Here is a 23905-nt window from a genome sequence, read left to right as displayed (position 1 = left end):
TCAGCATGATATGTGAACTTTGATAATTTTATCTTTAGGTAAATTATCTTAAGATTTTTTTTAAAAAAGCATTCATTATTGCAAGTTTTGATTTTTATATAATGCCCAAGATTTTATTTTTTGTTCTTTTTGGCCTTGTGACAAATTATGTAAAAAAAAAAAAAAAATAGCAGAATAGATAAAAAGCAAACATTCTCTAAAAGTCAAATGATATAGAGACCATGATGACAAAATTATAATTTATATCTGTATGTGACAACCACAATTGAAAATAATGTTCTCAGACATTTTATGACATTGCATCTATATACTGTTACCTAAAATTCATTTTATATTTGTACTTGGAGTATTGAATACATTTATTAATAATAAAAAAAAATTTAAATTTTAACCAAAATTTAAATAAAAGCAAAATATATAAATAAAGTACTTCATTTAAATACTTCTCCCCCCTTTAAAACCAAATACTCACTAGGTATCTATTATATCTGAGGGACACAATGCCATATTCCTCAGGGCATTTCTGTATTAAATTATAAGCTTTCAGATGAGGGTAGTAGAAATCCTAGCTATTAACAATTTAAGTAAAAAGTACCAGGTGGTGGGTATTATAGAGGGCACGGATTGCATGGAGCACTGGGTGTGGTAAAAAAATAATGATACTGTTATGCTGAAAATAAATAAATGAAAAAAAAAGTAAATTATCATCTCACATTGAACTGTGCAGTTATCAATTTATTGGCTGTCATCTCCAAAGCACCTTTCCAGAATTGGTTTTGCAGTAAGAGATGGAATTCCTTTTAGATTTTCTACTTTACAGGGTGCATGGTAATAAGGTTTCTCAGTAGAGGGCACTGGAGAGACATTGCACAAGAAGAGGCTCCTTGGGCTAGTGGTTGCACCACCTGCTGTTGTAGGGGTAGGAGGTCGTGAAGGACACCCAGCTCCAGCGATAGCCTAGAAGACCTGGACTCCCCAAAACCTGCATCCTCAGACTTCTGTTTGTTGGGAGTTTTTAGATTACTGATTCTATTTCATTACTAGCATTCCCTCTGTTCAGAGCTTTTTATTTCTTTCTGATTCCATCTTGGAAGAATACATGTTTCTAGGAATTAATCCATTCCTTCTAGATTATCTAATTCATCAATGTACAATTGTATGTAGAACCACATTTTCTTTTTCTGTTCACCCAACAGTGGACACTTAGGGTTTTTCCATGTCTTGGCTATTATAAATAATGCTGCAATGAACATAGGGTGCACATATTTTTTTGAAATAGTGTTTCTGTTTTGTTTGAGTGAATACCGGGACGCCTGGGTGGCGCAGTTGGTTAAACGACTGCCTCCGGCTCAGGGCGTGATCCTGGAGTCCCGGGATCGAGTCCCACATCAGGCTCTCAGCTCCATGGGGAGTCTGCTTCGCTCTCTGACCTTCTCCTCGCTCATGCTCTCTCTCACTGTCTCTCTCTCTCAAATAAATAAAATAAAATCTTAAAAAAAAAAAAAAAAAAAGAGGGGAGTGGTAAGGCAGCGATGGTCCACTCCTGAATGATTGTTTGAGTGAATACCCAGAAGCAGAATTGCTGGATTGTATGGTAATTCTAGTTTCACTTTTTGGGGAAGTTCCGTACTGTTTTTCATAGTGGCTGCCCCAATTGATATTCCCACCAACAGTGCCTGGAGGGTTCCCTTTTCTCCACATCCTTTCCAACACTTGTTATCTCTTGTCTTTTTGATGCTTGTCATTCTAACAGGTGTGAGGTCATGGATGGACCTAAAGGTATAGTGCCAACTGAAACAAGTCAGACAGAGGAGGACCATTATCATCTGACTTCACTCATGTATGTCATCAAAAGAAAACCAGCCAAACAAAAAACAAAAACAAACAAAAAAACAAATCCAATGAACAACCAAAACAGAGCAGAAACAGATACAAAATACGGAGAACAAGTTGGCTGTCGCCAGAGGGGAGGTAGGTGGGAGTTGAGCAAAATAGTCAAAGGTGATTAAAAGGTACAAACCCTCAGTTACAAAATAAATGAGTCGCAGGGATGTAAAGTATAGCAGAGGGAATTTGGTCAATAATATGGTAATAACTTTGTATGGTGACAGATGGTAACTACACTTACCGCGATGATCATTTTGTATATATATTATGTATATAAGTGTTGAGTCACTACACTGTGCACCCGAAACTAATATAATATGTCAACTATACTTCAAGAGAAAATAAAGAAAAAATAAAAACAACTTGTAGCCCCAGACCAGCATGCTGATTACCTTGCAGGGCTGACTTGACATGAACACCAGGCATGCCAGACTTTCTATACCCTGTGCTCCAGGCTCCTGTCTGTGTTGATGCCCGACTCCTTCTGTTTGTCTGCCCTCCCTCCTAGTATGTCTTCTACATCCATCCAGTCCTTCCACAGTCCTTCCATACCATCCCAAAGTGAACATTTCCCACTGCCAAGGCCCAGCCTCCACGGGTCACCAACCCTCTGCACAACAGGGCATCTAGACTCAAGCTGTGGTTCATCTGTGCCACAAGGTTCCTCCCTGCTTGCTCAGCACCCACAGCTCTGCTCTGGGAAAACCAGGAAGACTCCCTCTCACTTACTGGCCTGGAACTCCAACTCCTGCAACGAAGTCAGAGCCCTCGCTTTTCTGGGGAAGGTCCTGGCCATGACCATCCATCCCTGGCTATACTCTATCTGTCCTAGCTTATCTTATATCTTAACATTACTTTTTATTATAACTATGATTTGTATTTAACTTCCCCTGTTTAAATCACTGTGTGGGTCCTGATACACACACACACATAAAATATATAAATATATACATATATATTACTATATAGAGATTATTGCTATTCCAGAAAATTGCTTGTATGATTGTAAGCTGGATTGTTGGGCATTGCTAGATGCACTGAAACATTAATAGTTACTATCAATTTATATTGCAAATATTTAGCAATTTGCATTTCCATTGGCATTAAATGAGAATATTATTTTGTCTGTACTTATACCAGAATTATATATTGTGTCAATTCTTTCAATAAGAGAGAAATAGTGTCTTATTGTTTTATTTTGCATTCCTCTGAGTAGTCATGAATTGTAATATATTTTCGCCTGTTTATTAACAGTCTATTTTTTTCTTCTATGGCTTGCCTCTCCACACTCCTTATTCAAGTATATTGTTTCTTTTTCTAAGAGCTCTTTGCAAATAATGACTATTGATTGTTTTAAGTGCTACAACTAATTTCTCTCAGGCTGTTTTGACATTTTGTAAAAATACATTTAAAGATAGGGAGATTTTTCATTGATTATTTATCATTAAGTCTCTGACTCTCCAAGAATTTGTTTCCACCACCTCTGAGGTTCTCCTCCAGCACAGGTCTTATCAAAATGATTTCTTTACTTCAAGCTTCCAGTGAAACCCTCCCATCTCTCTGCAACCCTATTTGTAGCTATCTTCAATTTTTCATTCCAAAACCCCATGGTGATTGTATTCAAAGACAGGATGTGTAAGAATATTGTAGAATATTATAGAATTGTAAAAGGTTTGGAAGAGGACCAAGAATAACTCTACCAAGGTCCATGAGGACCCAGTGGCAAGAGAATGTTTCAGTATTTATTGTAAAAGCATGTTTTGATACCAAGTCACTTGTGTGCCTGAATGATCTTGCCCCTGAGAGATTCTTTCATATTTTATAATAGCACATGGACTTTCTTTTACAAATAAAAATCAGTAGGTAAAAAAAAAATGGAGTGTTTTTTCATTAAAAGAAATATATCACAGAGTATCTGCTTGAGGCTCTCTCTGTCTCTAACTTACTATGTATTTTGCTAATTTATCCTTAACTCTTTTTTGTAATGCTTTTTTGTCCACATTTGTATTCAATTCCCTGAAAAGTTGATTATGTGAACTTGTCTGAAAAGTTCTGCCATCTGAATTAGGCCATGTTTCTCTACATGCGTCATTTACATTTAGAACTTCCCATCCTTATCTGAAACCTTCATTATCCAAATTAAGTCCCTGACCTTCTTTCCATTTTGCTAATTGAGGTTTAACAATATCAGAATTAGTATTCTCTGATTTATGAGGATGAGGGAAAACAACTCTCCCATGTAACTGGACCAAAATGTAATAATTACTTGTCTGCATTAAATGGTTTATTGTGTGACTGCACTGCAAGTTTTAAGTTTAGAGAATGTTTTAAATCATAGAGAAACAGTTTTGGGAGGTAACAACAAGTTTCGATGGGAAATGAGAGCTATAGTTAGGATTTCCTCCAGACACAGGAGGTATCAGTCATGGACGTTATTTCTAATTCCACTAGAGAGAGGTAAAAGAAAGTGAAGTAGCTGAGAAAGCTTTACTTAGTTTTTAGAGCTTTTGGGGTCCCCACACTGGTGTCAGAGCATTCTAAGAAGAGGAAAGCCAGGAGCCTCATGAGATGCCCAGAAAGGGAAAGTAAAGCCCAGGGGGTGGGGTAAGGGGGTGAAGTGGGGCAGGAAGACTTTCAAACCTGAATCCAGGCCAAGCAGAGGCAAGAGCTGCCCTCGGTTCTGTTCACTTGGTCACTCTTTCCTCCTTGTTTTTTTTTTTTTTTTCTTTTAAAGATTATTTATTTATTTATTTGAGAGAGAGCGACAGTGAGAGAGAGCATGAGCGAGGAGAAGGTCAGAGAGCGAAGCAGACTCCCCATGGAGCTGGGAGCCTGATGTGGGACTCGATCCCGGGACTCCAGGATCACGCCCTGAGCCGAAGGCAGTCGTCCAACCAACTGAGCCACCCAGGCGTCCCTCCTCCTTGTTCTTATGCTGATCTTAAAGATTTAAGTAACTTTCAATAGTGAGGACTAAAATAAATGTCCATTATTTACAATATTTAAGTTCTGCAAGGCATTGATAGATAGATAGATATAAATCTGTATCTATATCTATACTGTATATCAATAGATCTTTACAAATATAAATATCTATATTACAATAGATATTACAAATATAATTATCTATAATCACAAATATAAATATCTCTATATATCTATATACCTATATGTTATATAAGTAGTTATATAAAGAGGGTTATATATTACATAGGTATAGATATATAGTTGAATTATTAAGTTCAAATTTAGTGTCAATGTTTATTTTGTAATTTTATTTATATTATTTTATATCAAATGTGTTTATCTTAGATCCCAGAAATACACCGACCAAAGTGAAGGGAAAAAAAATCTGGATGCTTATTAAAAGTTTTTGAATATTATAGTATATTCTCTAAATCAGAAACACTATTTTTAGTTTGTATTAAACAATATGACATCCATTATTTCTGACTAATTATGCTGATAGGATTATATAAGAGAACCTAGCCCAGGCTTAGTATGATGAGAAGTTTATCTACAAGAAAAAGATGAATTACATGTTCAGGATAAGATGCTGTCTCCATACTAGGATTTCAGAAGGTACAGACCCTGAGGATATCTCTCTCACTGGTTTTCTGAAATAACTGTTTGTTCTAAGCAGGAACCAACATTGTATTCCTCAATTAGATTAAATGCAAATACCATTATTAGTAATTTACATCCAGGTCCTTTATGAGGTGATGTTACAAGTACAGAATGAGACAGTAAAGTCCCATGAGAGCCCTTTTCCAGATTTACTCAGAAAATTGAGTTCGCTGAGCATTTATTTCACACCACTCACTCTGCTAAATATCTTTCTTGCATCATATACTGAATCTTCATGAGAAACCATAAGGTAGAAATTATTATAATTCCTTATTTGCATATAAAGGAACTGAAATGTAGGTGGGAATTAAATTACCTACCAAGGATCTCACATTTAACTCAGGGCTTGGAATAAGGTCTCAGCAGCCCTGGTTCCATTACTCATGTTCTTAAACACAAGCTTTCAGCCACAGGAGGCACAGTATTCCTCATGAAAGTGTGAAGACTAAGAATCTGTTAGATGACACGTGTTTTCCAAGTTTTTCCTTCCTTGGTCCTCAGTCATATTCACCCCAGTTTACAGGCTGTTTCCCATCTTTGAACACTAGCAAATAGGATGTGATAAGGATATGGCTGCCTTTCAAGCTCATTGTTCACGTGCATTGACCGCCCGGAGCTTCTGATGTGCCCTGTTCCATCCAACCTTGCAGAAGGTATAGAGATGGGAACTTCAATCACTCCCACTTGACATGAAGAGGTGGAGGTAGCCCAGTCACCTGCCCAAGGACACCCAAGGCCACTCAGAGCACCTGCTGGGTACAGAAAAACTGAGGTAGTTTGGGAAACAGGCAACTTTATGGATAAAGCCTTTTAACGCTCAATACCAGTCTGGGAAAGGCTGTGGAGGTTGCTTTTCCTCCCTGATGCATTTCTAAATTCCTCACCCAAAGTTAAGATCTTCCCTTTCCCCAAAACTCAGTAGGACTCTCTCCCTCTAATTCTACTGACTCATTTACCCAAATCAACCTTAAACCGCAGATATGTAATTAAGTTTGCAACTGTCAGTAAATTACATTCTTAGAAGGCAAGTCTTGTGTTTTATTTACTTTTACCTTACCAATAATGCTTTCCCAGAACCTTTTCCACAGTAAGAAAATTCATGAACATTTTTTAATGAATTGGATTAAAATGATGGTCTTTGCATAATAATGTAATACAAAACAAAACATAATTTCATTCGTTCATTCACAAATTATTTAAAAGTACTACATACCCTTTTCAATAAAATTTATGAACAAGGCCCTTTTAGCCCTTTCTTAAAAAAAAAAAAACAAAAATAAAAAAGCTTTGGGGCACCTGGGTGGCTCAGTGGGTTAAGCCTCTGCCTTCGGCTCAGGTCATGATCTCAGGGTCCTAGGATCGAGCCCCGCATCAGGCTCTCTGCTCAGCAGGGAGCCTCCTTCCCCCCCTCTCTCTCTGCCTGCCTCTCTGCCTACTTGAGATTTCTTTCTGTGTGTGTCAAATAAATAAATAAAATCTTAAAAAAAATAAATAAAATTTAAAAAAGCTTGTTAGCTTCAGGCAAAACATACTTCCTTTTAAAAAATTAATTTATTTATCTTAGAGGGAAAGCACGTGAGCAGGGGGAGGGGCAGAGGGAGAGAAACTCAAGCAGAGTCAGTACTGAATGTGGAGCCTTCTGTGGGGCTCTATCTCAAGACCCTGAGATCGTTATCTGAGTCAAAATCAGGAGTCTGAGGCTTAACCCACTGAGCCACCCAGGTGCCCCAGGAAAACTATTCTTTAATTTATCTATTCACAGTTTCTTGTATTTGGAAATATGGGTCTAAAATCTAAATATAGGTCTGGGTGGCCTGGGTGGCGCAGTTGGTTGGACGACTGCCTTCGGCTCAGGGCGTGATCCTGGAGTCCCGGGATCGAGTCCCACATCAGGCTCCCAGCTCCATGGGGAGTCTGCTTCGCTCTCTGACCTTCTCCTCGCTCATGCTCTGTCTCTCTCTCTCTCTCAAATAAATAAATCTCAAATAAATAAATAAAAAATCTAAAAAAAAAAAAAAGAATTCTTTCTTTAAAAAAAAAATAAAATCTAAATATAGGTCTAAAATCTAAAATCTAAAAGATTTAGACCTATAGTACATATTTTATGTACTATATGTTCATAGCCTTGCAAGTTTCTCTGCTTATTTTTCTTTTTGATTTGTAAGAACTCTTTATAAAATGGAGATTAAAAAAAAAACTTTCTCTGTCTTAGAGGTTACAAATAGTTTTCAGTGTTTATCATTTTTTTTTAGCTTTTGCTATATTTTTGCCACCCTCTGTTTTGATGTAGTTAAATTGATCAAGTTGTTAAATTTATTAATATCTCTGTTTAGATCTCTTACTCTTTGTGGCATGTTTGGAACAGACTTTCTTGCTTAAAGTCTTTTTCAATCATCCTCCATTCTAGTTTCTGTTTATACTGTGCCATCCTGAGAGCCCTAAGATAACTAGGCTTATGGGAATAATGTATCTGTTGTCAGTTGCAACAGTGCATGCTATTACTTTTCATGTATGTCAGCTACATTGTTGCTCAACTTTGAATGGTAAACAGAAACACCTATTTCCATCTTTTCTTTACGTAGTAGAAGATTCCATAGTATTCATGGTATGGTTTTATAACTGTACCACATTTTAATGTATTCTTCCATCCAATCCCTCCACTTCTGCTGATGGGCACTTAATTTATTTGTGGTTATTTCTTTATTATTTAAATTCAAGTTAATTAACATACAGTATCATATTAGTTTCAGGTGAATAATGTAGTGATTCAACACTTCCATGCTACACCCAGGTTCATCATAATAAGTACCCTCCTTCACCCCCATCCCCTGTTTCACCCAAACTCCCACTCACCTTCCCTCTGGGGACCATCAGTGTGTTCTCCACCTTTAAGAGTCTGTTTATTGGTTTGCCTCTCTCTCTATTTCCCCCATGGTCTTTTTTTTTGTTTCTTAAGTTCCACATAGGAGTGATTTATCTTTATTTCCTTCCTCCTTCTCCTTCACTTCCTCTTCTTTTTTTGAATTTTAATGAATGCATTTTCATATTCATCCTTTTATTTATATAAGATAGAATTCTAGATGCTCGTTATTATATGGACCTTTTAAATTTAATATGGTGCCTAAATAACTTAAAAAAAAGTTTTTGAATAGTGACTACCCTAAATGCTAATCCATTAGCCATTTGCATACCTTCTGTGAATTACATGTTTATATTTTTGACAGATTTTGTGTTGGTTTATTTATCTTCTTCTACTGTTTGCTTGAACTCTTTATGTATGTAGTATATCATCAAAATTCACCATTCTACACATGTCAAAAATATTAGGTGAAAACCTCTTTTATCTTTTTCCTTTCTGGCATTAAACTATTTTAACTTCTTGTGAATGACATTTATCAACATCTGTTCTAATAGTTACTGTGTTTCTTTACTTGTACAGAAAAACTTTCCAGGCCATATCTTACAAAAATATTCTTTATTTTCCCCAATATCAAAATATAATTTTAAATGTTATCTGATCTAAAGTTTATTTTTAAATAAATTTATATAAGCTTTTTGCCTCAAAATATATACTGAATAATCCATTTTCTAATGAAATACACTAATATATTTATTTGAATAAATTATGAACTCTATAATCTTTTGTAGAGGTATTTCAATATTATCTTACCCAATTATAAATGTTATGAGTCATGGTTGCTATATAATTTAATAACCATTGGTATGTTGCTGTTATCATAATGAGCTCTATCACTGGAACCATACCATAGTCCCTCTTCTTTCTACCTTCTGTGAGGAGGAATTGGGAAGGAGTGAAGAAACAAATCCTGGTAGATTCCTTTTTGTCTCTTGGTAAATTACTACCTGGGCTTTCACCTCCTCCTTTGAGACAACTTCTCTAAAACTACGGGATAAAACAAAGCTTTTAAAGATTTTTTTTTTTCCCATTCATGTAACACTTTAAATTCATTATTTGTGAGATGACATTTTGAGTTGGTGTTCAAAATATGGGGCTACCGATTGCAGGTGAGAGCTGAGGTGACCTTGATGACTAGGCGATGGACTAGGAGGTCACTGTTGTGATCAAGGCTGAAGATGGTGGAGATCTGCTGGGGGACTGCCTGAGTCTACAGCTGCCCAAATCCATCCTCTGTGCAATGATCATGAGATCTGCCCCTTGGATGCGATCAGTGGTTAGCTAGACCAGGAGTGGCTCATGCTCCATTGGATACAGTTATTTTTGGCGGCCCCTTTCCTTGCAACCAAATCTGATTTTATGCTTATTTGAATTCTATGAGATCTAGTTTATTCTCCTTTCCCCTTGGATCCATGGTTCTTTCCAAACTACCATCATGGCAACTTGAAAAATTCTGAGTTATTATGGTATTAAGACTACTTGCAACAAATCTTCCCCTGCATTAGGAGTATTTGTCCTTTGCTATGGGTGTTGATATATGTTTAATTTTTTGTCTAATCTCTCCTGCAGACATAAGGTAAAACACTGGAATGGATGATGATAGTTAAGAGAACTCAAAATCTCTAATCATCTTAAGGGATGGGGAAATAGCAGCCTGAGCCATTATGCTAATTGGGTTTGTTAAAACACAGCAAAGTTACTGTAAATAAATGCTCGCAAATGTTCTTTTATGTAACAGAAGAAATTTAACAGCCAACACTTTTACAATGACTTACTAAAGCCATAGTTAGGGAGCTCCAGGCGTGACTGAAAATTGAATTTCTCTAACTCAAACTGCCAAAATATATTTAGGAAATATGAAAAGGGGCTTAAATTTAGGCTGTTGCTACAAAAAAGAAATCAGGTATGATTGTCTCAAAAGCAGGCGATGACTCCTACAACAGCTTTTAAGTAAGATCTGGTTAACAGTAAGAAAATAGAGTATATCAGTCACTATATTTCAGTCTTCATATTGCTAGAGATATTTGAGTTTATGATGCATAAATTTCTTTAAGTCAAGAATTTGAAAATTTTTATTAGAGACAGCATAATTCAAAAGACTGGTAGATTATTCCTAAAGATAATTTATTAATTTGTAGTTCATCAAATTGTTTGGGATGTTTTGTTTTGTTTTTGCTAAGTGTGTGTTTAGTTTTCCCTTTTGTATTTATTAGGACGAAGACTTCTCTGCTATAGTCACTGCCATGATACAAAATTGCTTTGCAGCTTTCCTTTGCAGTTTCCTACAAATCATAATTTTCCTACCCCTTGTTAAAATCAGAAACCACCATCAGACGAGAAGGAAACATGTAGGTTCACACACTGAATTCTGCAAAATGATGCCAACGCACTAAAATCTTCGCCTCCCTGATCCTGGTACCTGGTTGTGGGTGTATTTGTGGACAGGTACTTGCATAATTGAAAATTACTTTTATGATGCCTGTTTGGCACAGACTAATGAGAATAGGACATTTTTTAATCTAAAAATATGAAGAAAGTGTTCCTTAATAGCTAAATAAAAATCTTCACATTTACACATTTTTCTTAGGATTTGGATTTTTTGTATCCTTACATTTATTTTAGGGGCTGCTCAAACCATCAGAGCTTTTCGAATTAATGTAGCTATGACACTTTTCATTAATAACCAGGTGAAAGCTGAATTCAATGAGAAGATTAACATGGATTTGAATATTCTTAAAATTTCCAGAAGCAAAAAACTCATTAAAAGACTAATCTCAAGAGTTTTAAGTTTGTTGGGTTTCTTTAGTTGTTAAAAATTTGTATTTACTTAAAACTCAGAAATTCTTTTTCTTCCTTCTTTCTTGAAAGGCATGTCTACTTAGTCTGTAACAAGTTACATCAATTTAATCATGCTTTCATAAATTTCAATTACATAAACATCTTAAAAAATTTCATTGTAAAAATATTTATCACAACATAATAGAATTGTGTTATTATGGTTAAACAGGACTGATAACCTCAGTGCTTCCATATAAAACACTTGGAAATGTATTTGTGAAAATTTACATCACCTAAGCAATTAAGAGAGCTGTAATTTTCCAAAATGGTTTTCCAAACATGTTTGATTAATTTGTTGTCCATGTCCTTCAATAATTATTACATGACCTCGGCATTATCTGTTTAAAACTTAAATACTAACAATATTCTAAATAGAGAGTCATTGTATCATAATGAGCATTGGCTTTTGAGTTGGACCACTCTTGGTTCCTAATCCATCTCTGACATTTATTAGCTCTTGAATTAAGAAATTAAAACATTGGGGCACCTGGGTGGCTCAGTGGGTTAAGCCTCTGCCTTCAGCTCAGGTCATGATCTCAGGGTCCTGGGATCGAGTCCCGCATCGGGCTCTCTGCTCAGCAGGGAGCCTGCTTCCCTCTCTCTCTCTCTGCCTGCCTCTCTGCCTGCTTGTGCTCTCTGCCTGTCAAATAAATAAATAAAATCTTTAAAAAAAAAAAAGAAATTAAAACATTTTGGGGAGACTGGCTGGCTCAGGCTGTTAAGTGTCTGCCTTTGGCTCAGGTCATGGTCCTGGGATCCTGGGGATCCTGGGGATCCTGGGATCAATCCTCAAATCCACGGGTTTTCTGCCCAACGGGGAGCCTGCTTCTCTCTCTCTTTCCGCCTGCCACTCCCCCTGCCTGTGCTCTTTCTCTCTGTCAAATAAATAAGTAAAATCTTAAAAAAAAAAAAAGAAAATTAAAACATTTTAAGCATCAGTTTCCTCAGCTTAAAATCAGTGTAGTACTATCCATGTTTCAGGATCTGTGCATGAATTAAGTAGAATAAAATCTATAAAACATATGACATTTTGACATTTATGAAATGCTTAGTAAATAAAGTCTATTACTAAGCATAATAATTACTTTTAAAAAAATGAAATGATGGATATCGATGGCTTCCCATTCTTTCATTTTAACATGTGAAATAAGATGTCCATACATTTCTGGGTGGATACAAATTTAATTAATTATTATAAAATTTGGGACCAAACCATCAGCATCAAAGCAAGATATGATTTCCTCTATTAAATTTATGTTCTTATTAATATTTGGCTGTCTTTCCTGCACCCAGAATTTTTAGAAGAAATAATGTCATCACTGAGACTTAAGGCATAAAACATCTGAGAAAATGTTCGAAGAGGTAGCTCTGGGTCCACACACTTGATTGTCATCCTACAGTCTTACCATTAAATGTGGCGAGGCCAACTTCAACATTACCTACTTTTGATGAAGTGCTGTGAGGTCAGAGGCAGTAATAGGAGAAAAGTTTTTATAATCATAGCAATTAAGAACAACCACAGCTAGTGCAACTGTATCAGTAATTTAAAATATACCAGAACCACAAGGAACAGTTTTCTGATTATATGAAAATCTAGTATAATACAAGTGACAAGTGCATACCTTGAAATCGTATAAAACCTGCTTTTGGGTCGCCTAGGTCTTGCCAGATAAATGAATATCTACATTCTCTCACATACTCCATAAAAATGGAGTATTTTTTCCCGGTCTTTAAAATTCTTAGAATAGCTTTCTTCCCACTATCAGGTACCCTTTACACATATACCATATTTGTATCAAATAAAAAGGCAATTGTCACTTACTGAGAGAGAAACGGCTTAGATTCCCAAATTAATAAAACTAACACAGTACTTTTAGCTGCACTTTTGTTGCAGACTAGCAAATATTTTAACAAGTGGAGATAAAGCTCAGGTCCATGCCTACAACATGTTAGCAGCACCTCATCGAAATGTGGAGAAAGGGGGTTATTTGGAGTTCAAAAGCAGGCCAGCCCCCTCCCCCTGCAAGATTAAATGCAAGGGTAAAAGAGAAGGTCTTTCATATTTTGAAAAAAATAAATAAATAAATCCAGTGCATGTGAAATGGGAGCTAAAAATATTATGTGTGTAACAATTATTTGATAGATTGAGTATAACATTTCAGGGAGTATGAAAGCTATAATAAATTCAGTCAAATTGGTTCAAATATAATTATGTCAATTATACTTCACAGAAGCCTGTGCTCCAGTTTCCGTGGTCACTGGCTTTATTGTTTGTAATATGCCAGTCTACGCTTTGTCTCTATTATACAAAGGGAAATTCTCTTCAAGATCTTGTAATGTACAAAGCAAATTCTTGCTCAAGATATATTCCTTCAACTATAATCTAATGGGCCTAAATCACCTTAAAACAGGGCTGATTAATAAGTAATATGTTTTGATTTTGCATTATATTTGGAAGTCTAGAAAATATTTATTATTCAACATGGAATCACTCTGTTGTTTTGTTCCATGTTTGAACCACCAAGCATAGACACCCCTAGTAACTAAAATACAGGTAACTGAAGAACAGGTTCCAGAGAAAAGTCATTGTGAAACTGTTTCTTTTAGCATCAGTTTTACCTTTGTTTGATCTTTTAAAGAAAGCATATAGATAATTATGGCCCATAAAAATGTTTATTGCTCCTAATATTTCAGCTGATATGATGCCTTTATTTTTGAGATCTCAAGCAACAAATCTACCAAAATCAATATTTCAAGAAAAATTTATTAAAGTAATAATGTACTCGCATTACAAGATGAGAGAATATAAAGATATATTTTTAAATCACCAGGAGTATCATTTGCCAAAGTTGAAATGCTTTGTTTCCGTTCTTGCTTTTTTTATATTAAGTGAATTTAATAGGGAGAGATGTATGAAGGAATGAAAGACAATTAATTAGCCATCATAATATTTCAGGAACTGGATTTTAAACTTGGCATTGTCAATTAGGCTTAATTCATATACAGAGATTACACACACAGTGTTGTTTTGAATAAATAGAAAATATATACACACTTAAATAAATTCTCACGTCCATGATTTTCAGTTGTGTAACCTCGAACAATACACCTTGGCACATTTGAGATTCACTAAATTTTAATATTAGAGACTTAAACAAAATAGCACATATACATGCATTAATCAAAAGAGCCATACATTGTGTGAGTTCTATAAAGATTAGTTCATTTTCACTTTCCACAGGGGCAAAAAAAAAAAAAAAAAAGTTTTTTTCTAGGGCTTCCAAACATCAGGGAAAACGAAAAGGCCATATAAATAAAAATTGCAATATTTCACATGACCCACGTTGTTCTTCAGCAGAAACGGCACATCGCATGCTGAGCAAATGAAACTCAGTTTTGCACTGCAAGCCATTTGGGGATTATGAGATTATGGTATTCTCTGTCCTTTGCTGTAGAGGGCTATTGCTGGGTCTTCCAATAGAGGACATATTTTCGTGGAGGGATGCACATCCTAAGAAAGTTTGGGCAGCGGTAGGAGAACTCCCCAGCCAGTGCATGGTGGGGCGAGATTCCTTCCCCAAGAACCCCTGCCCTAACCTGCACCCCACACAGCAGAGGCGATGGCAAATGCCAAAGAGGCTGTGGAGGAACTCTCCGAGACCCTTGAGTCAGCTTCAGTGTTTTTTTCTTTGCTATCAGGTATTTTTGGTCATCTGGAAGTTAAACCAAAACCAAAAACCCAGCACAATTTTAAGCTCATCCCTCTGCACCGCCCCCCCCCCATAGTCTCCATCTTTCCAAATTCTTTAGGTGGCATCGGGATAGGAAACAACAAAAAGGAAGCACACTGAGCTCATTTTAAAAACGTACACTGTGGTATCAATCTACACTCTTTTTACATGTTTTAGAAACAAAGGTAAATTTATGAGGGAGAATTGGCAGCAAGCAAAGTGATTTTTGCCCCTAGCACCCAACCTTTACTGGCAATTGCCTGACTGCATTTCTCAAGATTAATTAAGTGTCTCTCTCAAGCCAGCCACCTACAAAAATTTGGGTTAAAGGAAATATGTTTCCAGCAAAGCTTCCATACCAGATAATGATTTAAAACTCTACATACAGACCCATAACATCCCATAATTTTAAAAAATAAATAAATAAATAAAACCGACTTCTTTAGGAACGGAAGGCTCTGGAGGGCATGCTGGAAGTTCGGAGAGAGCCCTTACCCTGTGCACCTTGACCTCCTGAACCAAAGCTGACGGCCAGTCAGTTGTAAGCCTTCAGTTGCGCTCGGGTCCAAAAGCTGACATGTGAGCATTAGCTGTGGTGACAGGCTGCTCTAACTTGGCTGTCATCTGGCCCATTTTCTACACAAGCCATCAACATAATTCACTCTAAAGGGCTCTCTGAGAGGGCCTAATGCTTTTTTTTCTTCCCTCGTACAGTGCAGAATTTAGGACAGCTTATTTTAATTTGATGACCTGCACTATGATCTAATAAGGGACAGCTGTGGCAGCTAAGTCCCCAGGCTATTTATTGTCAATTAGAATGAATCCTAAATAAACTCCCTTCATTCTAAACTTGACCCATTCTTGAACAGTAGACAAAAATGGCACTTAGAGAAGGAAATGTGAGGAAGCGGAAGAAAGAGCCGATGGAATGTAAAAACTATGAAAGAGAGGACTCTTCAAATACAATTAGAAGGATGAGCAGTGATAATCACATTTTTATGTCACATAATTGCTATTGAAATTTTGGTATTGTGGAAGACATCCGGGGCAGGGGGCACAAACAAACTTCAAGCTGTCAAATAAAATGTGTTGTGTTATCAGAGTTAAGCTAAAAAAAATATACTTTATGTGAAAAAGATAGTCTTGATTCAAATAGAGAAGATAAAATGGCCTAGAGCAGTGGATTACAAACACTTTCTGTCATCCATAATAGATAAACATTTTCCGGGAGGGCCTAGTATACTGGGACACAGATCCATATAGATCTGTTCAAATAAATTCTCCCAAAATAATACTGATTTTCCCTGGTGTGATGAACTCTTAGTTTGTATTCTGTTCTCTCCTCCTTCATATTCAGGGGGAAAAAAATGCTAATCAGAGCTCACCAAGTTGATTTTGCCACCCCCTCAACAGTCCGAACCCACAGTCTAAAAGATAGTCTTCCAGAACGAAGGAAGTAAATACAGACAGGAAATTTCTGAAGAGTATTTTAAGCATTTTGAAATACTGATAATCAAAGGGGATTTAACAGCCCAATGAAGAAACAGAAGTGCATTATGACAACATTGTTAACTGCTTCCCTGAGTGTGAAGGGCATGGTGGAAAGCGTAGAGAGGAAGGAAACATTGTGATGTGTGACTGGCATCCTTAGGCTTAGCTGTGCATGATTTTCTAACCACTTCTCACCTACGTAGATAAAATATGAAACAATAACTTCTCAGTGTCCTTGGCAACTCTCCTATGAGTAAATGCTAGAAGTGGTCATGGATGCCACAGAGAATCAGGACAGAAAGGAACCGAGAGTGTGAATAGATGGAAGCGGAATGATTCTGTTTGGGTGAAATCGAAGACTTTGAAAAAGACTTTTCAAGTCTGCAAGAATTATGCTGCGATTGCACGGCAGTTTTGAAAGTTATTGTAAGGGCAGAATTGACAAGGAGAATTGTTGAAGGGGTCAGCTTTCCCTGGTGGAGGGCCCAGTCTGTCAGAGCCCTAGCAGTTTCTAACCACTTGCTATGGACGCCCTGATTTGTCTTCCAGACTGAACCAGAAATAAGCTACAGGTAGGCTGGCTGCCTCAAGGGGCCAAAGATGCCTTTGAAGTCTACCTTTCTGGAACTCACTCTCCTCAGCCTGGTGGGGTCAAGAGACTAGAATTTATTTGTAGTCCCCTCAGCCTGAAGGGGACTTCGAGCCCTTATTATTTGGCTAGGTCTTAAATTCCGAACATTCTCTCTTTATTCACTTGCATGGAAGCTACTATATCACTTCCTTTGCCTTCTTTTACATTAAAAAAAAAAAATCCAAGAAAAAAGAAATGGGGTCCTATCTAAGCAGCCAAGTCTAAATATGATTTTAAAAAATTATACTCCTAATCTTAGATTTTTTTGCAAAATATAGATGGCAACAAAAAGATGTTTTTAGTGATTCAATCATCTGCCGAAGTGGACATGTCTCTAGGGAAGACAATAGATTTTATGTTGTTTCTCCTTATGCTGAAAACGGAACTCAAGGGGCACTGGGTGGCTCAGTCTGTTAAGCGACTGTCTTTGGCTCGGGTCACGATCCCAGGGTCCTGGGATCGAGCCCTGCATCAGACTCCCTGCTCAGCGGGGAGTCTGCTTCTCCCTCTGCCTACTGCTCTGCCTACTTGTACTCTCTATCTGTCAAACAAATAAAATAAAATCTTTTAAAAAATAAAAAAAAAATAGAACTCATATTTTATAAGCAAAACTACAGGTGAGAAATACCCATGCATAAAGTTATATGCCTTTAACATATTTAGGGGAGGAAAAGTTTTACTCTACTAATCCACATTCTTTTGGTTAGTCTAAGAATTAAATTGACATGAGAGAGATTAACAGGATAAAACCAAATTCAGTCTTGTATGTATGAGAACTCCGTAGGCAAGCAGCCCCGGGGCAGTCAAGCAATTGAGGCTTATATGCCTCCCAGAGCTAAGGAGAAGGGAGTAGAGGTCTTAGGACTTCAAAGGCAAGAAAGATAACTGAGTGGAGATGAGAAAGAGTGAATATTTGGGAAACAAGTGTTTGCAGGGCCTTGCAGAAACAAGACTCAGAGAGGACTGTTAACAGACTGCTCAATTCCCTCCTGTCTGCCTCACCTAGTTCAGAGTATGCTGCCCTTATCCTATGGTAATAGCTCCCTTCCTGGAACAGATCCTCCATCTAAACTCTCTTAAGCACTTAAGGGGGAGGAAAAAGAAAAATTTCTTGAGACTTTAGTCTTTCAAAAATAATCTGCCTAAAATTGTCCACATGTCAAAGAGACACAATAGGGGGTTGTAGATTTGCTCCCCTACACATGCCACCAAATGAAGACAACGAGGACAGCAATAACAATAGAGAGGAAAGAAACCAGTTCCCAACTAACATCCTGACCGCAGTGATGGCTGGAATGGTGAAAGGATCCTACAAATCTTCTGTCAACGATGACATTGTCAATAGTTGGAATTCACAGGAGTTTGATAGTGAGATCAGCTCTCACTCGCTGGGTACATGTGAGCGGTGCGGATTTGCACACTCACCCTGAGATCTTTGAACACTCATTTTCCTACTCATCCTGACCCAGAGAAGTAACAACTATGGGCATAATTTAGTAAGCCATTACCGAACCTGGCTTATTCTTTTTGATGAGGGAGCAGAAGGTAAACTGAGGACAACGCAGAAGCTGACGCCCCACAACCCCGTCCCCCGTGGGATATGTGTGACATTCCTCAGGCATTCCTGGCTGCCCAAAAGCTAAGGAAAGGAAAAACAAATAGTTAATTTATAGAGATCACAATCCTGCAAGACAGGAGTCTTTCTCTTTTACAAATGTTTTAGCAATCTACAAAAACAAAGCATTTCTATCAATCACCTAGCTTCCAGAAGGAAATGTAGAGACAATTAAATGTCCTTTTAACCTGCAGCCCATCGGCAGATACTGGAAGTGAGCAGAGTGTAATGTCCCTCCAGGAGGCTCCGAACTATCTTACTGTGAATGCCTTGCTGGAAGGAGAAACAACCTTAACCTGACAATGGGAAGGCCCCTGGGTATCCTGTCAGTCTTCTTTAACGTATGAAAATCTTTCTGAAACCTCCCTTTTCCTTAACTCCCCCAACTCCCAAGTATAAAAATAGCTACACCTCACAACCCTGGGGAAGCAGCTCTTTCTGTCCACGGGTCCTGTTCCCCTGCTTTAGTAAACCACCATTTTGCACCAAAGATGTCTCAAGAATTCTTTCTTGGTTGTCGGCTCCGGACTTCACTCCTCTAAACCTCCCCTCTATTCCAAAACCTCATCATCTTGAGCTATTTATACTTTACTCCTCACAACTCATGGCTTATCTTGGGACCTCTATCGAAATGATAAGAACTTGAGTCTTTCGTAGGTCCTCAAATTTTAAAACAAAGTGAATTATGGAGATTAAGAAATACCTCATGCAATTATTATCTATTTTTCTACCTTGACATCAGTAATAAGGAAATAAAATCAGTAGTCAGAAAATAAAAACATAAATGTAATGCTTTAATTTATGAAAGAGGGCCATGAGCCAATCTAGATATTTCATTATTAGTGATAAATAATGAGTGAAAGAAACCTAAAACCTTGCTGTTCATTCTTATTTACAAGTATTCAAAATTAAAGACTAAGTCACACACACATACACACACACACACACACACAGAGGAGTTCAAATGAGCCACAACCTATTTGCAAGCTGTGAATTATCCTCACTCTTACTGTTTTGTTTTGTTTTGTTTTTTTTAAAAAGTAAGGTGAAAATAACTATAACTTTTGGTGTCAGAAAAAAAAGCCTTTAATATCAAAACCTAGACTCACTCGTATTCAACACTAGGTGAAGAATTACAGCAATGGTTAAAAATTACATTGTATCTTCTTGATGGACTCTATGTAGCCATTAAATACAATGAAGGAATAAAAATATCCAATCACTATGATAGACACCTGGAACTAACAGGATATTGAAAATCAGTTATACTTTAAGGAAACTTATGATACAGAGTTAGTGGAAACTAAAACTAAAAATAATATGGTGTCAGCATCTGAAAACAATGAATATAAGGATAAAAAAACATCAACTTATTTAAAGGGAACCTTTTGTGTGGTAACATAATGGACAATTCAACTTGCTTAAAAATGTTAAAAGTATTTTATTCCCAAGTGTATTGCAATGTAAATATACTGTTATTCATGTGTAAGATGACTTTGTAAATAAAGTAATACACATTTAACTTTTAAAGTTCCAATACCTTTGTATGCAAGGCATGTGTATAATTCTATTTTCCCACAAAATACAAGACTGATGAAAATGGATCTAAAACATTATGCAACCTCATGGATAATTAGGTAAGTGTTATTTAAAACAGCACTGTGATGTCATCTGAGGACTAGACTATTAAGGCTGATGTTTCCAAGTGTGGATGGAGATGATGCAGGGACATAGAAACCCATCTATTGCTGGTTCAAATATAATTTGTTAAAACCATTTGGAAGAGAAATTTGATGATATTTGGGCAAATTTAAGATTCAACAATTCCATTTTTAGGAATATATTCTAGAAAAGCAATCCCACATAGGCAGAATGAGAACTATAGAAGTGTTTTCCTTGCAGTATTATGTGCAATTAAAAAAAAAAGCACCTTGGAAATTTTACATTGTATCTCATTAGGGGAATGAATGAATAATGTATCATGAATTCAAACAAAAAAAAGCAACTAAAATGAGCAAATCTGATCTTCATATCAAAATGAACAAATCTTGAAAGCAATATTGTGAAAGCAAGTTGCAAAAAGATATTGATATCATAATAGCATTTACATAATTTTAAAAAAATATTACATATTTTTATTGATACCAACACCAGTACAAGCAAAGGTAAAATCAACTTAAGGCTTGAGGCTAAATGTAATGCTATGAAATGGAAGGAAATTAACCCCATTAAAAAGCTGAAATAATCGCCTTACAATTTTAGCCTTTTTTTAATCTGAGCTAAAACTCTGTGGGCATCTGTTACACTAGCCTCTTTGCTTTTCTATATGTTGGAGATAGTTTGCAATAAAAATAAACTCCTATAAAACCTTAAAAGTTTACAGCTAAAATTAATTCAATATCCACTTTAAAATATCAGTTCAGCTTTCTTTAATGTTTGTGGTGAGAATTTTATCCCGTATCTCACAAGAGCATTATGTGGGGGAGGTCACATATGAGAAGTATCTGTTTACAGTAAGTGCAATAAAAGGAGAAGTCATTCCCACACATACTGTAAATTCAACCGAAACTCTCCTCATGTTTCCTTTTGTTTTCTGCGTGAGACTCAACATCCCTGGTACAGGTGCACCAAGTTACAGACCTTGTAGCCTGCCAGACTATCATGGAGCTTACACGGGCACTCCACATTGTGCCTTTTAGAAAGGTTTTCCTTTACGGTGACTCTCGTTCTCAGGTGCCCTGTGACCTTTCAATAACTGGACAGAAGGTCAACCTGTCTACTTCGCAGAGAGAACAAGTTCACCTAGTGTGATGACAAAAGAAAAAAAAATCATTTGACAATGACACAATAGTTTCCTAAATTACTTCAGATCTTAAAATAACACTCTAGACCATCCAGCAAATGCATTGTTCTAAGTGCTGGAATAATTAAACCTCTATTTTGGCCTAAGACTTTGATTTTAAATGCAGATGTACATTAGGAAAACTGCTTTGGACGGTGGCCTTTCCCCATACAGTAAGTTAAAAAGATTTGAAAGTCAATCATTTGAAACCTCCTTTATACAGTTGAGTTCTTAAAGAAAATACTCCCACTTCGTTTTTTGTGCGTAAACATTATCGATATATTTGCATCTGTTTATGTTGACTGGGGATTTTACTTGTTTCAGGCTGGCACTACCCCCAAAACTACTTGCAAAATAGAAATAGGTTTTATAGAAAAGAGACTTGAAACTTGGAGAGGTCTAACTTTCTGCATGGGGATTCCATGGCTGTAAGGGCACACTGTGAATCAGGGTGCATCGTGGTGGAGCAGAACGCTCATTGTCCATAACTTACATGATGTTAAAAATCTCTGGTGCCATGAGAAATGCACAAGGTTCAGTTTATGCACATCTGCCCTGTCTGCCTCTTCCAAGCATAGAGTCTGGTCTCAACTGACAGGCTCTTGGCAGGTTACAGCTGGAGGGACTATAACTCTGTAATCTCTATGTATAGAGATTCATATTCTATTTATATTCTATATTTATATTCTATATATTATTTATAATTAAATAATTTATTATTTATATATTATCGGTAATAAATATATTAAATATTTATAATTAAAATTTATAGTCTATAAATACTTAAAAGAAAAAAAAAAAAAGACCAGGACTCTTGGGTGGCTCAGTTGATAAAGCATCAGTCTTCAGCTCAGGTCATGATCTCAGGGTCCTGGGATGGAGCCCAGCATTGGGCTCCTTGTTTAGCAGGGAGCCTCCTTCTCCCTCTACCTCTGCCCCTTCCCCCTGCCCATGTTCAAATAAATAAATAAAATCTTTTAAAAAAAAAGGAAAAGAAAAGAAAGACCATGACCATTGACCTGACCATCTTACCAGTCACAATGAAATCTGTGAGATGGTGTTTCTTCCCTCAGCTTTTTAACAATGTATAACACAATGTACAATACATATTTAGATGTTGCTATGATATCACTATAGGATAGATACAGATATCAAATGTTATCTAATAATATATGTGCATGCATTGACATTGTCTATCTATATATCGGTATCTCCCACTTTTTGAAAGTTTTCATTGTCCCCTTGGCTTTTTTGAAAGACCTACATTAGTACTGTTTTGCTAACTGAAAAAACAAAACAAAACAAAGAGGAATTTCACTTTGATGATAAAAAGGGGAAAGTAAAAATAGCATTCAGTGCTTGTTTTGCAGCAAGCCCTCACAGAGGTAGGGCACACCCCACGCAATTGAGAGACAGGCTCTGAAGCTCCTTCCCCACGCAGCATCTCCACATCAGCCAGTAAAGCTCCCAGAATGTATCTGTGAGCATCTGGGCTTTACCTCCATTTATTTTGAGCATGCGTTAGCACAATGCGTCCTAAGGTCTCAAAAAACCTTTACTAAGGTTATTGTTTGGGTATGGGAATGTTCAGAATTTTTTGCATGCTAAGTCATGGCGATTGCGCGTTCATTTTGTGGAAGGCGTGTGGGCTCACAAAATGTCTCAGAGGGATGCTCTACTGAGGGTTGGGGGGAACCTATATATATATATGAGGTCAATCATATTTAGGTATTAACCAGGCCCAACAGATAATATAAATGTGTATCTGCTCTAAAACCTAAAATCTAAGTCCATTTATTAGTTTTTTTGTTTGTTTTCTTTTTACAAGCAATTCTATCTAAGAATGTAAGTTGTTATTCTGTATTCTTATCATTCTGTACCAATCTAGGTGAGTAGTTTGACTTTCCCAGTCAGGTTACCACGAGTTTTTCCATTTGTTGTTTCCAAGGCCACGATTCTTTTCCTGATGTATGTGAACAGAATGTAGAAACACCTCCTGCAGTAGGGAAAGAGGGGTTTCCAAAGAATAGTTGTGAAAAAAGTATTATCTTTAGAAGGTTAACCTTGAAACAAGGGTATCAGTTCCCACTGACATCTTTTTTTTGCCGTGACATATTCTATGCAGCTGATATTTCAACATCATGAACGTATTATATACCAAAATAGTTTGCTGGAAGTTGTTCCTTTAGCCTGGTTTTTCAAGGTCAAATAGTGGCAGCTATGTAAGGTCCCTTACATATTATCTCTTCTCAACTGCATTCTTCTAGGACTTTCACAACTTAGAAACTAGAATATAGATACCATTTCTAGCCACCGTCTGGATGGA

The sequence above is a fragment of the Neovison vison genome, chromosome 5 (genome assembly GCF_020171115.1).
Source record: "Neovison vison isolate M4711 chromosome 5, ASM_NN_V1, whole genome shotgun sequence".
Classification (NCBI taxonomy): Eukaryota; Metazoa; Chordata; class Mammalia; order Carnivora; family Mustelidae; genus Neogale; species Neogale vison.
This window is presented reverse-complemented; position numbering follows the sequence as displayed.